The sequence below is a fragment of the Gorilla gorilla genome, chromosome 10 (genome assembly GCF_029281585.2).
Source record: "Gorilla gorilla gorilla isolate KB3781 chromosome 10, NHGRI_mGorGor1-v2.1_pri, whole genome shotgun sequence".
NCBI classification, from domain to species: domain Eukaryota; kingdom Metazoa; phylum Chordata; class Mammalia; order Primates; family Hominidae; genus Gorilla; species Gorilla gorilla.
This window is the reverse complement of record NC_073234.2, coordinates 35513713-35529840: the sequence shown is the minus strand read 5'-3', so window position 1 is coordinate 35529840 and position 16128 is coordinate 35513713. Positions and strand designations below refer to the sequence as shown.

General features: G+C 36.3%; 1 long non-coding RNA gene across 1 annotated transcript; it reads left to right on the top strand.

Moving 5' to 3' along the window:
• Positions 1 to 521: 521 nt before the first annotated feature.
• Positions 522 to 15849, top strand: LOC109029117 (uncharacterized). Its single transcript, XR_002008136.3, has 5 exons — positions 522 to 830; positions 8871 to 9013; positions 10993 to 11089; positions 12333 to 12387; positions 15673 to 15849. It is a non-coding gene; the product is annotated as an uncharacterized lncRNA (long non-coding RNA).
• The last annotated feature ends 279 nt before the right edge of the window (positions 15850 to 16128 follow it).

The window sequence follows — 16128 nt, the reverse complement described above, 5'->3', positions numbered from 1 at the left end:
AGTGGTGAGTGAGTGAGCAACCCCGGACACCCATGCTTCTCCCATGGATCTTTGCACCCCCGTGTCAGGAGATCCCCTCAGGAAACCACTCCACAAGGGCTTGCAATCTGATGCACAGAGCTACAAGGAGTCTTTACAGCAGCCACTCAGGCACACATGAATTCGTGGGAGCTTTGGATAGCCAGGCTTCCCAGCAAAAGTGGCTGCAACTCTGGCAAAGTGGGAGGTTGGCCCTCATACATACCCCTTGGAAAGCAGCTGATTCCAGAAGGCTGAGCAGTGATGATCTGCAGGCCCCACTTCCGTGACACGTCACAGGACCCGCTGACTTGTAACTCCAGTAAGCCACTGGTAGCAGCATTGCACCTCTCTGAAGGAGCTCCCAGAGGAAGGGGTGGCTGCCATCTTAGCTGTTTCTCAGTTTTAGCCATCGTTGCCTTCAGTGTAGGTGCCCTATGAAAAAGTGGCCAGACTGTTTTTTATGCAGGTCCATGACCCCCACTCAGTGGGACCTCCTGACGGGTCACCAGCCCTTCTTGGTGTTTTCCAGCTGGCAGTGGTTCTGAGTCTCTCTGTGACGGAGGCCCCAGTTGGGGGGATGGACCGCCATCTTTGCTGTCTAACAGCCTTAGCCATTGTTGCCTTCAGGCTCTAGGGAGTCCGAGGAAACCAGGGAATGAAGCGCTCCCCAGCACAGTGCAGCAGTTCTACAGAGAAGCAGCCAGACTGATTTTTCGTTCAAGTCCTTTATCCTGTTTCTCTTTACTGGGCAGAATCTCCAAACCGAGGACGACAACCACCCCCATAGATGTGTTCAGGCAAGCAAATAGGTTCGTACCTCCCTGGGATGGAGGTCCCAGAGAAAAGAGCAGGCTGCCATCTTTGCTGTTTTGCAGGCTTTACTATTGACACCTTCAAGCACAGGAACACCCAAGGTCACTAGGGACTGAAGTGAACCCTCAGCATACTGCAGCAGCCCTAGGGAAAAGCGGCCAGGCTGGTTGTTATGTGGGTCCCAAATTTTGTATCTTCTTACTGGGCGGGTCTTCCAGGATTGGATCTCCAGCCACCCCCTGCTGGGACTATTGAGCCAGTAGGAGCTCTACAACTCCCTGGGACAGAGCTCCCAGTGAGAGGGGCAGGTTGCTATCTTTGCTGTCTTGCAGCCCACACCCTTGCTGCCTCCAGGCTCTGGGGAGTCCATGAAGCCCAGGGGCTGGTCTGGATCCCCAGCACAGAGCACCCACCTCACAGAAAAGTGGCCAGACTGTTCTCTGTGCAGGTCCTAGTCCACACTTCTCCTCACTAGGCAGGGCTGCCTGACCTGGGACTCCAGTAAAACTGCCTTGCCCCTGCCTGATTACCTCAATTAGAAACAGCCCGGCAGTTAAAGGAATACCAACATGCAGAGATGAGAAAAAAACAACACAGGAATTCTGGCAACTCAAATGGCCAGAGTGTCTTGTGTCCTCCAAACAAGTACGGTAATTCTCCAAAAAGGGTTCTTAACCAGCCTGAGTTGGCTGAAATGACAGAAATAGAATTCAGACTATGGATAGGAATAAAGATTATTGAGATTCAGGAAAATAGCAAAACCCAATCCAAGGAAACTAACAATCAAAATAAGACAAAATAGGAGCTGACAAACAAATAGCCAGTATAAAAAATGGACCTAACTGATCTAATAGAGCTGAAAAATACAGTACAAAAATTTTACAATGAAATCACAAGTATTAATGCAGAATAGACCAAAAAATGTCAGAACTCGAAGACTGGCTCTCTGAAATAAGACAAAAATAAGAAAGAATAAAAAGCAATGAGCAAAACCTCTGAGAAATATGGAATTGTGTAAGGAGGCCAAATATACAAATTATTGGCATCCCTGAAAGGGACAGGGAAAAAGTGAAAAACTTGGAAAACATATTACGGGATATTGTCATGAGCATTTCCTCAACCTCACTAGAGAGGCCAACAGTCAAATTCAGGAAATACAGAGAACCTCTGTAAGAGATCTACTGTAAAGCACCTATAGTTAACAATACTGTCTTACATACTTAAAATTTTACTAAAACTATAAAGTAGTTCTTAAGTGTTCTCATCACAATGATGGTAGTAGTAACAATAATAAGTGAAGAGGGTATGAGGGAATTTTGGAGTTAATAGATATCTTTATGGCAGATTGCAATGTCTACTTATATCCAAATTTATGATGTTGTATACATTAAATATCTATAGCTTTTTGTATGTCAATTTTACCTCAATAAAGTGGGTTTTTTTAATATATAAAAAAAGAAATGCCTGTAGTCCTGGCTACTCAGGAAGGTGAGGCTGGAGGATCACTTGAACCCAAGACTTTGGGTCCAGCCTGGGCAACATAGTGAGATCTCATCTCGAAATTAAAAAATAATAATAATAAGACATCACAGTATCAAGGCTAGTAATCTTTTCTGTGGCTTTCACTGTACTGCCTGATGACACACGGGATTATAATGAAATATGAGGTGTCCTAATTGCAGTAACTAGATATAAAATAAAGTAGAATGAATTTGGAATGGTAAGAAGGGCAGTAGTTTTTCAAGATGTAAAGAAATGAGAAACAGGAATACGATTGTTGAAACGTAAACAGGAAGAATCAACAATATGAGAAACATGCAAGTGAACAGAATTAAAGACCTCTGCCATAGAGTATTCGAATTTAATCTGCATTTGGCAAGCATTTCATGACACAGCTTCATCCACTTTACCACTAAGCTAGCCAAGACAGTGGTCCTCAAATTTTAGCCGAAATCAGAATCACCTGGGAACCTGGTCTAACCCTCAGAGCCTCAGGTCTATCCTCTTCAATAAGCCTGCCCCTCTCTGTTCTTTCTGAGTTCTGGTGTTGTGATATGTACTAAAGTTTGAAAGCCAGCGATTCAGAAAATACACAGAGGGAAAACTCATAATGTCACCAATAGCTGTAATTATTCCCCAAAAGATAGAGCAGAAAACTATTCTTTTCCCTCGGTGCCCATGCAAATCTGTTTTCTGAGGCTCTTTGGATCATTTTAACAAAACCTAGGTAGATGCCATGTCTCTTCTGATCACTCAGAAGATATAAAGTCCTCTAGTCACTTTTAGTTACAAAAAGCTTGATTTCGGTATTCAAAATATTCTGAAGTAATAGTTAAAGCTCCAAACTTCATTTAAAGTTTATCCTCTCCTGGCTCAGGCTAAGGAATAGGTTGCTAGACTGCAGAGTGGAAAGGGCAACGTTTTTGGGTTTTGTTTTTTTTTTTTAAGTTTTAGGTGTTTTTTTCACTGCCTAAAACGTTCACCCCACCTCCCTCTCTCAACAACTGGTTTCAGATCATCTAGATCTGTGGGAGGCATATTAAAAAGCAGTAAGGTCCAAGAAAGTTCTCACTTGACATGCACCAATATGGTCTGGATTTGGTTTCTCCTGATTCTTGGAGCATTTTTTACTTCCTATGGAACCCTGTCACTGGCAATGGAATCTCCTCTCCCACTGTTGCTCTTTAAATACAGCTGAGGTCTCTTCTGCCTGGCCATTTACGACTTCACTCTGATTTTTTGAGGTCCATTACACTCTCCAAGGAGACAATCACCACTCCAAGGTGACTTCAGGTGTGCTTCTCTCTTCCATTTGGCCTTCAGGAGCCTTCCTTCCGAAGACCTTTGGCAACACAGGCTGTTCCTAAGGCAACCCGCCTCCTCTCTGGACAACTGCTGGGCTGGTCAGGGCAGCCTGTGCCTTTAGGCTTTTCTAGCAGCAATTTCTGCTCCATGACCCCAGACTCACAAAGCAACCTCTTACCCTGAATCCCCTCTTACTCAGCTGGAGGGGAGTTGAAGCAGACATGTCATAGCAGTCCAACTCAAGTAATCTCAACTTAAAGAGATATAATTAAAACTAAATAGCATGAAAAGGTAAACACAAAGCAATTGGCCACAATGTATTAGGTAAAATAAAGAAAAATGTAATAATAGCCATATTATTTGAAGAAAGTAGAATTGAAAGTAGCTTTTTTTAACATGAGTAAAAAAAGGGTCATTAAGATAATATGAGGTAAAACTCATAAAATATATCAAAATTCATAAAGCAAAATTCTTGGTATTTAGCAACAATTTGACATAGAATTATTCAATTTTATACATATTTTCTGTCCTTTAAACAATTATACAGAATATATATTAAAAATTAGAATAATGAAATTCAGAATTTTATATATATCAAATTTTGTAAGCATTTAAACAGAGTTAACCAGAGCACATAGTCCTTAAAAAACTATATATATAATAATAAAGTCTATATATATAAATAATATAGTTTTATATATAGTTTATAAACTATGTATTATATATAAAATAATATATATAAAACATATAGTATGTTACACATATTATATTTTATGTATGATATAATGTTTTATTTATTATATAATATTAATCTGCAAAAAAAACTAGATAAATTCCAAAGTGTCAAAAATGTGCTACCTATATTCTTTCTCTAGTAAAACTAGATATTTACAGGTGAAATACTGAAGAAAGACCCAAGTCAGTTGACAATTTGAAACATTTCTTAAATATTGGAACAAAAATATCAATCTACAATTATAAACTATTCAGAAACTAATGATGATGAGTGACCTCTATTCCAACATTTTCAGGAGATGGTCAAGGCAATTTTGTTTTTAATTATGATTTAAAATCATTTAAAATGAATTATTTGTCTTTTATTTCATAAATTTAAAACCAAGAATTTGGAAAACAATCCATAGAAATCTAAGGAAATCAGAAAGAAAATATTAGAGTTTTGGGAATACAATTCTAGATAAATCAAAATACCTACCTTTTCATTTATTTATGAAAAAAATTATTGGCTGCTTAATTTGTGCTCAGCATTTTTCTATACATAAAATAGGCAAGATTCACAGGTCTTGTGCTCCAGAAATTTAAATTCAGCAAGGATTTATTATTTATTTACTTCCTTTATGTAACTAGATGGTTAAAATATAAGTGATAAGCTCCCTGATAGTAATAAGTACAGGCAACAGAGAGAAGGTAGCTGGACCCCCTACCAGCCATAACGCAGCAGTGATGGTTTGCTGAGGGACAAGTTACATAAACTAAGTCCTGAGGGTAAATAGCATTATCCATCAGGAAGGAGAGCATTCTCAGCACAAGGAGAATGTGAAAAGAGAGAAAAGTGAGTATGTTTGGAGAACTAAAGATATTTCAACATTGTTAGATATTAATGATGAGATGTAGTCTGAGAGAGGTAAGCTTTAACCTATCATAAAAGCTTTATAGAAAATATTAGGCCGGGCGCTGTGGCTCACACCTGTAATCCCAGCACTTTGGGTGGCCAAGGCTGGCGGATCACGAGGTCAAGAGATAGAGACCATCCTGGCCCACATGGTGAAACCCCATCTCTACTAAAAATACAAAAATTAGCTGTGCGTGGTGGTGTGCACCTGTAGTCCCAGCTACTCGGAAGGCTGAGGCAGGAGAACTGCTTGAACCCGGGAGGCAGAGATTGCAGTGAGTCAAGATCACAACACTGCACTCCAGCCTGGCAACAGGCAACAGAGTGACACTCCATCTCAAAAAGAAAGAAAGAGAGAGAGAGTGAAAGAAAGAAGGAAAGAAAGAAAGGAAAGGAAAGGAAAGGAGAAAGGAAAAGAGAAAGAAAAGAAAGGAAAGGAGAAAGGAAAGGAAAGGAAGAAAGAAAGAAAATATTAAGGAATTTCAACTTCATCCTGAGGAGGTAGAAAGGATTGTGTGTAGGAGTGTGACTTGAGAAGATGTATATTTGAAAAATGTTATGAGATGGGAAGGATACATAGCCTCTCCTTTTCAGGGTGAGACCCACACTATCCTAGGAGGAGAAGGAGTTCGGAAGAAGAAAGGAACACCCCAAACCCAAAACATATGTAAAGGGAGTCAGAAACTGAGTACCAAAAAATACTGACTACTAAAAAACAGAAGTGCCAAAAGTGAAGGGTAAAAGTAAAAGCTGCCAGAGAGAAAGGGACAAGAAGAACACAAATCTTGAGTGAAGACTGGAAGTGCAATACTATAAAATTTACAGAGACTTTATAAATGACTAGAAGTGAGGGAAATTGGCACAGCATCCATTGATAATGACAGGAGAATAATTTCAGCAGAGGGCTGCACCACAATTTCATTAGGTTTCCTTTAGGTATCCTGGAATGCTACTTTCTAGAAACTGGCCATCAGTCTTATTCTGTAACTTTAATTCTCCAACCAATTTAAAATGATTATATTCTCATCCCCAAGATGCCTAGTGGGCTGAACCGTAATACTTAAAATTCAGGTTTGTCTATGAGATAGTGGTGATTGCTTGGAACTGGTAATAGTGGTTACTCTAAGCAAGGACTTTAAACAAAACAAAAGCTTTATGAGAAATTTCTGGCTAATATCTTTCAAATAGATTATTATTAATACTGGAAGGTTTTAATAAAATCATGCTAATGTCATTCTAATGTCATTCTCAGCAACAGTGTTATTATAGCATCAACTTATAACCAAAGCAATATATATTAGAAGTGACCGGCTAAAATCAGAAATGTGAATTATGGGAATATATGAAATTGCAACAATAAGTTATTAGAGGTATGATTGATGAAGCATCCACCATGTGGCAAGTCTCACCCCAGAGCCACTGAGCCCTTCTGAGTTCATCAGTTTGGTTACCAATTATTTCCCAATATCCATTAATGGCAGGCACTAATTTTATTTTTCTCTATAGTATTCTTAAAGTACTCTTAAGGATAAAGTAGAATGGAAGTGAATCATTTGTTCTTGCTGTAATGACTGGCCAACTCAAAACATTAAATGCCAGCTCTGAGTGTTATGATGAATGCCACCTTAAATACATAAAATGAAAAACTTAATTATGTTGACATAATAGATGAAGTCATAATTTGCAGAATTTTAGTAAAATCGGAATTCTAGGATTACATATGCATATGATTAGCTGTTCATTCATTTATTAATTTATTCACTCAATCACCTGTATACCAAATATGTATTAAGTATCTGTTATGTGCCAGGAACCTGTTCCAGGTTCAGAGAATACAGTGAATAAACAGACTGAACCCTGCTCTCAATGAACATCTTCATGTTACTTGATATGAGTTCATTCCTTGAAGTAAGAAAAATTCATTATGAATTGCCTGTTTTAAAGACAGGGCATGTGTACTTTGAAAGATTTAGATAGAGATTGGTTTGTGACATATAGTTTCTCTCTTTCCCAAATATATTTAAAATATTTATTGTCTCTCTTTGACAAAAAAATGAAATCATGGCTCTCTGTTGAAGGCCAAGGAAAAGGATCCATAATATATTTACATTTCTATCCTTGAAAAAGAATTCTAATCACAACAGAAGACTTTTTTTAAATAAGCATTTTAAAGAAATTATAATTTCAAATTGGAAATCTGTCAGCCAAACACTTAATTCATCAGTCATCTGCATATTTCAAGACTCAGTAATCTCCAGATGTGTCTCAATTATACCAATAAAATAAGACTAAGTACATGTCAACCCATGTTTTACAACTTGCATAGCTTACTTCTAATGCCTTTGTTCTGCTTACATATTGTGAGGAAGTATTTATCTTTTTGCATATTTCTGAGTGATAGCATATAAAGACATACAGTATTTAGGATTTTTACAACTTTTTTACTTACTCATGAAACATTATCACTCATAAATGCAAAAGGCATGCATAATGGTAAGGAAACCTCTGTGGTTTTCTTTAAATTCAGAAAGAACTTCATTAAAATTCCCACAATTTTATGACTGTTGCAGTCTAGGCCACATAATTTATTTTTATTTTGTGACTTGCTACAAATAAATTCTTGCTTAGTCCCAGACTTCTCCTAGCTTGATAAAATTTAAGAGCCTCTTTTAAATTTGGATACATTTTGACATCTTCAGTGGGTTTTATATGTACTCAAGTTGTTCTTTCCCTACACAGTTTTCTCGTATTATCGAATAAGCTAAGGAAAAACTGATGTTATTACTATGTTTGGTGAATTTTCAAATTTAGTATTAAATGTGTGCTCTTTTGTAAAAATCTACTTGTAATTCATGTGTTGAAATGTTTCTTCACCCAACATGGCACATGTATACATATGTAACTAACCTGCATGTTGCGCACACGTACCCTAAAACTTAAAGTATAATAAAAATAAATAAATAAATAAAAAGAAATGTTTCTTCATCTTTTACTCTAATTTAATCCACCAATTGATCAATCATTAATTCAACATTTATCTAGCCCCTACTGTGTTTGACACACTACTCTGGTTGCAAAAAATATAAGTGAAGAAAATGAACGAAAATTCCTGCCCTCATAGCACTGTCATGCCCTCTCAATAGTAAACATTTTTTTTTAGAAATGCAACCTTCTAACCACAAAATTTAATTGTGCTTCACTGTCTTCAACCTCTCTTAAAGTTTCAATTATTTATAAGCATAGTTTTTCCAAAAAATAGATTTCAAAATCACAATAACATAAAGCACGTTTCACATCTCTGTTGTTTCCTAAATTTTTCCAGGACTTACTTTCCAATTAGAAACACCTTGTGTTATGTCTCTTCTTATATCTAAAATTTTTGGTAAAACAACTGGCACAAATAACAGAATGCTCGATAGTTTTACCATTGAAAATATAAATACGAATAATTTTTAAAATTTAGTAGTATACTTTAAAATTTCATATGTTGAGAAAATATAGAAATTGTGGCAGAGGTTGATAGTAGTCCTCCAATGGATATTTTCTCCTTTCTTTGTAATTCAACCTTGCCCTTGTTGGGTTCTTTTTTCGTTTCTGCCAGCTAGAACATCAATAAGATGCTGGAGTTTAATCAACCACAGCAGACTGTGAGGTGGAAGCCACTTGGTGATTGTGGGCCAGCACCAAGATCGAAGGCATTTGGATCCCTGGTGATCACAGACCTAGCATGTCATCTCTGCAAAGGTGACATTAGATTCTATTTGAAGAAGAAGACATCCATATTGTTTAAGACATTGTTATTTGGAGTTTTCTGTCAGTAGCAGGCAAACCTAATTCTAACTAACATAGCCTACAACTTACTTTCACAAATTTAACAATCTATGCTACATCCTGTATAATTCTTACCATCTTGATTATTTACTGAAGATGATGAAATGTTCAGTTATGTCACATGCCTATTATTGGCAATAGCATGATTCACCAACTCTTGGAGATTTTCCTGAAAAATAAAAACACTAGTGTTTGTTATGACCTTATTTGTATATAATCACAGATATATAGAAATAAACCAAATCAATCTTGAACAAAATAGCAAATAACTGGTGATAATAAAAACATCTATATGGAGAGAGACACAGCTAAAAAGGGAAGTGGAAGCCCCACCAATACCAGCTAAGCACGGGGAAGGCAATGCTGGAGTATTTAATTGAGTCATTTCAAGTTGTGTATGACTTTTACTTGCTTTTATCAAATACAATGTTTATTTCATTTAACCGCAGTAAAACGAAAACTGTGACTTGTGTTTCACAGTGAGTATAACTGATTTAATGGAATTGTTGCAGTTTTATCACTTTTCTGAGTTAAAGTTTGCCTCCCCTAACTATTCTGGAAAATAAAAATTCACATATTCTCTGTTCTTTTTTTCCTTCCTCTACTTAATTCTATCTTATGTATGACATTTTATAGAAGGCTCATCTTCATTTTCTAATCAAGATGGCATATATTAAAAATCAGATACATCATGTGTCATGCAACTATCATACGACACTGATTATTTTTCCAAATTCCAATGATTTACAACTGCCGTTTAATTGCCTGAGAGCATTTTAATCCAGGGTAGTTAACATTACTTGAACTGCTACATCATTTAATTGTAACATTATAGGTTTACAAGCAAAAGCAAGCCTTGAACTAGAGACAGCAAGTCTACAAAAAAAAAAAAATCCAAGAGAAACCATCAAGTTTTAAAAGTTGATGTCAGAAATATCTATTTCATTCAAATAAACTACTGTGAAATAACACACTTTAAAACATGTCAATAAAGAGCTAAGTACCTAAAAGTCAAAAATAATACCTAGATGAAAGAGATAATTTATGTGTTGGATAGTGAGACTGGGCGTAAAAAGTCTGGTTCCCACAACATTTATGAAATATTTACACCATTCCTCAGGAAATAGCTAGAATATAAACAAAGTACCCTACCTAGAAGAGCTTCAAAAATCATTTTTATAGTGGCAATTAATTTAATTTCTGAAACTCTGAGGAAATTACAAATCTATTGTGAATGTTTATGGTACTTGATAAATCAAGACCAGAAATGTTATCATCATTAACAATCATCAATAATTACAAAACTATTCAAGAGAGTCACATAAGAAAAAAATACTTTTAGCTTAGATGCAACAGAGCAAAAGTATGTTTCAAATTGTTTTTTAGCATGATACACAGAAGTCCAAGTAACATTTTAAAATTTTTGATTCTACTACACACAATTTTAATAGATTTTAATACATTACTAAACCAGAATAGCAAATGCTATACCCTGGTATCACACCAGCTAAAAAAAAATATGATCAGAAATTCACTTATTTCATAAATATAAAAGTGTGAAAATTTATGGACTTTCTTTTTTTATAATTTTAATTAAGTTTTAAAAATGTTAGCAACTCTGTGTTCCCCACTGCAGCACAGAGAAGCACTATGGTATTGTGATTAAGAGTGGTTAATCAAACTGTCCTGGGTTCAAATCCAGGTTCTGTGCCATCTGTGTAATCTTGAATAAATTACTCATCTCCACTTGCCTCAGTTGTAAAAATAAGAATAACATTTATCTCATAAGATCATGTAAGGAGTAGCTTGCAAAGCTCAGAGCTTCAAGTAAGAAGTGGGCATAAAAATCCAATTCTGGCCTCATTTACTCTCATTTATTTACTCTTTTTTAGGTCTTTGAGCAGGAGCCCAAGGAAGGAAAAATAAGGACACACATTTTTGGCTGGATTAGTAACATCTTTCCTTTGTCTTCATCCACCAGTGTTCTGGGTACACTGAAATGAAACAAGAAATTTGAAAAATCTTATTTTCCATGTCAGAAGCTATTACATCATTCCATTTGCAATAACATACTTTAATCTTCTCCAGGTTTCATAAATTCTTGGGACAACTATAATAAATGTTATTTGCTTGGAAAGCTAAAGAAGAACGCATAGTTAAATTTTTCAATGTATGACCCCCATTACACTAATACTGAAGGAGAAGCTAAGTGGTTGAATTGGAAGGATAGGCGATAATATTGCTATGCTTCTGAAAGAGTACCCATTCAGGAAATATTAGGAAATCTTAGTATTTGGATCCAAAGCCCTTGCCAAGAGACCTTGGCAGATGCAGCGAAGCAGTCCTTTATTAGATGTGTCAGTCTCAGCTGCACACATATCTTTATAGTTAAGATGTAAATGCTCCTCCTCTAGTCACAATGGAGACAAGTGCTGAAAAACCTCTAGAGACAGGCTATTTAACAACTAGTGAGATTCCTTGGACTACCCATGTAGAATCTCCTTCGTTTCATTGAGGTTTCCTCCCAATATACTCAGATAATTGATTTTTTTTTATTTTTTCAATTAATTCCACATTAGATTCTGTATTACTGTGAACCACACTACCGTTTATGGATAATTAACATCTGGTTACAAACAACGGTCTCATTGTTTTAACCTCATGTGGGCTTACAGGATTAATGGAAAGTTCACTGAAACCAACACTTCCTTATTCTGTTTAAGGATTATCAAAGATTTATGAATTCATTTTATAAAATTTCCATCCTTAATCATACTTTTTAAACACCTTCTAAAAATCAATTACCTCATTTTCAATTAATTAAGCTAATTAAACTATGAAAAATGTTCACGTGATGATGGCTCCCTAGTTAACACATTTCAAGAAGCTGTTTTGCCTTTCACATATCTTCTGTTACATGCCGAGTACTAATCTCTACCCCGATCCTCTCTATATTAATCCTAATTTTTAAAGGTAGAGACCCATACATTACATCTTAATATGTATTTTTTACATTTAAATTGTAGTCAAGCTTTTTAAAAATTATATCATAGTAAAATGCCTATTTTGCCATTGAAACAGTTGCAATATGACATTAACGTATGAAAGCATCCTTATGAACCCCACAAATATGTACAATTATTATTTGTCACTTTAAAAAAGTAAAGAAAAAAAGAGCACTTAGCGTTTCAGCAAATCAAGTCTTGTAAGTAATGCAAATATTGTCTTCTAGCTTCCCAGAAAGTGTGGAATATTGGCCTTCCTTTTCAGATTCATGTGAAAGCTTGGTAAGTATTACTCTTAGATAAATGAGATAGATGAGTGTTCTAAGCTCATCTTTTTGCTCCCAACTCTGGAGAGATAATGATGCCTACTTACGCTCGGATGCACTGGGTCATATACCTTCACCAGATCACAAAGCCCAGGTCAGATACATATGTGTGATGGTGTGTCACTTTCTACCTAGAAAATAGCTATCATTCCATCAGCCTTCAGTGTGTTTCTTCTAGGGGCATAAAAGGTAAGATGGCAAGGATGCCTAATGCTGAACACTAAGTGGACAAGTGACCTCCAGCAGGTTAGAGTTGCATAAAAGAAGGCTGAGTTAGTCGTGAAAGGAGCTAGAAGCCAACAATATTTATTTCCTAGCTATGTTACTCTCCTAGCCTCAATTTACTCTTACATAAACAGAGTAAAATCAACATGAGTGACCCACTAGAGCAGAAGAGGGTGCAATATATAGGAGGGCAATGATTTAGACCAGGCAGAAGAATGGGCTTGAAGAAGTCTTTCCCAGAGTAGTTGATGCTTTAAGAGAGGTATAGGACTCACCCGGGTGAAGAAGATTTTGAAAGAAAGGTGGCTTAGACAGAAGGGATAGTGAATGTGCAAGGTTATTGTGAGGATTCATGAGATAATCAAAACATTTATCCCACATTGTGCTTGGTCCTTAACTGTTAATACGTTCGCTCTTTAGTCCAACAAGGCAGATGTTGCCTAATCCAACAAGAAAATGTTTGCTTTTGGCAAATGTGCTGCCAGCGACATTCTTAGCACTCAACAGCAGAGCACCTTAGAACTATGGAAAGGCATGTCAAAGCCACTGCACTAGTGTATGACTTCTGCCATTGCACAGAGCCCTGCACTTAGGAGGTTTCTAAGCTTGTTAATGCTTTGCTGTTGCTGTCTTAAAATTCTTAATAATTTTGAACAAAGCACTCACATTTTCATTTTTCACTGGGCCCCACAAATTACATAGCCAGTCCTATTTGTGCTATCAGATAATCCCAATTTGTGTAAATCAGATGGATTGACATTCTGGTTTTCTTACTTCCTAGCTTCATGAACTTCTAGGAGCTTTAACGATAGAAATACCAAAATTTTTTTACTCATTTGTGACGATCAAACATATTTTGATTATAAAACTAATTTTTATTTTATAAAATATTACAGAAACAGAGAGAACACTATTCAGTCAGCTACTGAGATCCTTGTTTATTTAAAAAAAATTCACTATTTAGAATGATTTCAAATATCTGGAAATTAGTACATGCCTATTGCCATTTCCTCTCTCTTCTTCTCCTTCTCTTTTTCTCTGTTCTTATTCTCTCCTTTACAACTGAGCTTATAGTATATGGTAAATACTGTACTGAGTGCCAAAAACACAGATCCAAGCAGACACAGTCTCTTCTCTTGAGGAGCTTATGCTTACATAGAAGAAATAGAAACAGAAACTGACAAGGTTGGTGAAGTAATAGGAGTGTAATAGGCATTTCACAGAAAAAGCACAGGGTGCAATAAGAATACACAAGAGAGCAGTAGCTAAGACTTGGGGAGGTGATGTGAGTGAAAGTGGCTCTGGGAAGTCTTTCCCAAGAGAGTTGATAATTCAAGAAAGGGACAGGATTTAGATGAAGGAAGGAGGCATTGGAAAGAAGGGGTTTTAGGCAAAAGAGAAATTGTATGTGCAGTCATAAAAGCTTGAAACACATGTTTCTTATGAGAAAGCACAAGTAGTTCTATTTATTTGTGTCAGAGTTGCATGTGGAAGAGTGAAGAATGAGGAGGCTGGAAAGGGAAATAGGCAAAGGCCAGATCCATGGGTATTATAAGGGGTAAACCAGAGTTGTAAATTCACCCTGAATTTTCCTTGAAAATTATGAAAAGGTAATGAAAGTACAGAGATGATATGGCTAGATAACAGTGTAGAGATGAATGATAATGCAACTTAGATAAGAAATATTTGTGGAAGAACAGTGGACTCTAGTGATACTATAGAGTGGAAATTCAGAGCAAGCTTCAGGCCCTCTAGAAATATTTTATGGAGCAACTATTATGGAGCAAGTACTTTGTTAAGTTCAGAGAACACAGAGATAACTAAGATAGATCCCCTCTTCTCCGGAAGGGTTGAATGCAATGTAGTGAGTGCAGTGAGCATGCTATACCCATAATATTGAACGGAAAAGGGGCCCCCAAACTTCCTAAAGGACATAGAGAGTCTTTTGCAAAAGAACTGACACTAAGTCTCAGAGGAATGTCCTGAATCGAGACTTAAAAGATTAAAGGAATTAATCAGACACAGGATGAGGTAATTAGAAAGAAGGAAATATTCTAGGCAAAGAAAGTAACGTAAGCAAAGAAAAGGAAATGAGAACTTATATAGACAGTGCAGAGTCCAGGGGAGAGGTGGATAAGAGACTGAACTGGAACAGTAATTGTAGAGATGACGAATAAAAAGGAAAGCCAGATTTGTGGAATGTTTAGGAAGCATTAGCATGACTTTGTCATTGTTTGGATGTGAGAAGTGATGGAGGTGGAGGAATGAGAGGAGATTTCTTTTCCACCTTGCCTTTTTTACCCCTTAAGTGCCAAAAACCACAGACAATTTCCCAAGCTATTAATTTTAGCTAAGTGTTTTTCCTCCTCAGGCTATGTTTTAGGAGGACAGTCTGTGGTATAAATCTACAATCAATGTAAATTAATATAACTACAGTCACACTACTTACTGATTCCAAAACAGATATACTTGGAATCCCAGCACAAACTCGTTTTTTCACATATAGCTCCAGACACACTCATGGTCAACATGTCCCCTTGTCAAACAACAACTACTTACCATCAACTTAATACATCATATACAAGGTGTAAAGATATCTCCTTTCTCAAATCAAATTCAAGTGGTTCCACTGTAGAATCACAGAATTTCAAGTTGGAAGGCATCTTAATAGTTATAGAATCCAAATATTTGGGACACTCTGCAATTTGAATTTTGTATTCACAGTTTTCATGAGGTCAACAGGCTAGAGAGCAAGACAACTTACCACTTGCTTTCATAAGTTTTTCTTTAAGTCCTAGGTCTGAGAAATAAAGTGATTTGAGAACCTGAGAACAATAAAATATGACTACTGATTTCATAGCCCCATGTACTTTCAAATTCACTTTCCTATGTTGTCAAAGCAAGGTTGATTTTTTTCCCTCCTCATTTAAATGTTTCTCATGCTTTTTGGTGTAAGAATTATATTAAAATGAAATTAGTCACTGCTTGTTTTTATTTTGCCTGGTTTCTTTGACAGGAGAAAAGAACACAGACTAAAAGGAATATAAATCCAAAAGAATGAGTGAAATGGGAATACACAAGGCATGAGCAATAAGACTGTTCTCTCAGAAACAATGAGAATAACTGCTCTACAGCTTACAAACCAGAAACTTACACGTTGTATCTCATTAAATTTTATTTTGAATATTGAGAACATTCAGTGCGTGGATAATATTTAAAAGTCATAACTCCGGAGGTAGAACCGGTTGATGAATAAGAAAAAACCTCTAGTCAAAACATAATTTATCTATTATGTACAGGACAGGCCAAAACCTTGTTTTGCCTCCTGGAAAATTATTTACAAGAAAATGATTGCTTAGAATGTTCCTTCTTAAGGAGGTCCCCCAAATCTCTAAATATAGATGGTTACATAAACTAATTCAACCTAGAAAACAAGCACACCCCCTACTTATGTATATACATGTCTTACCAG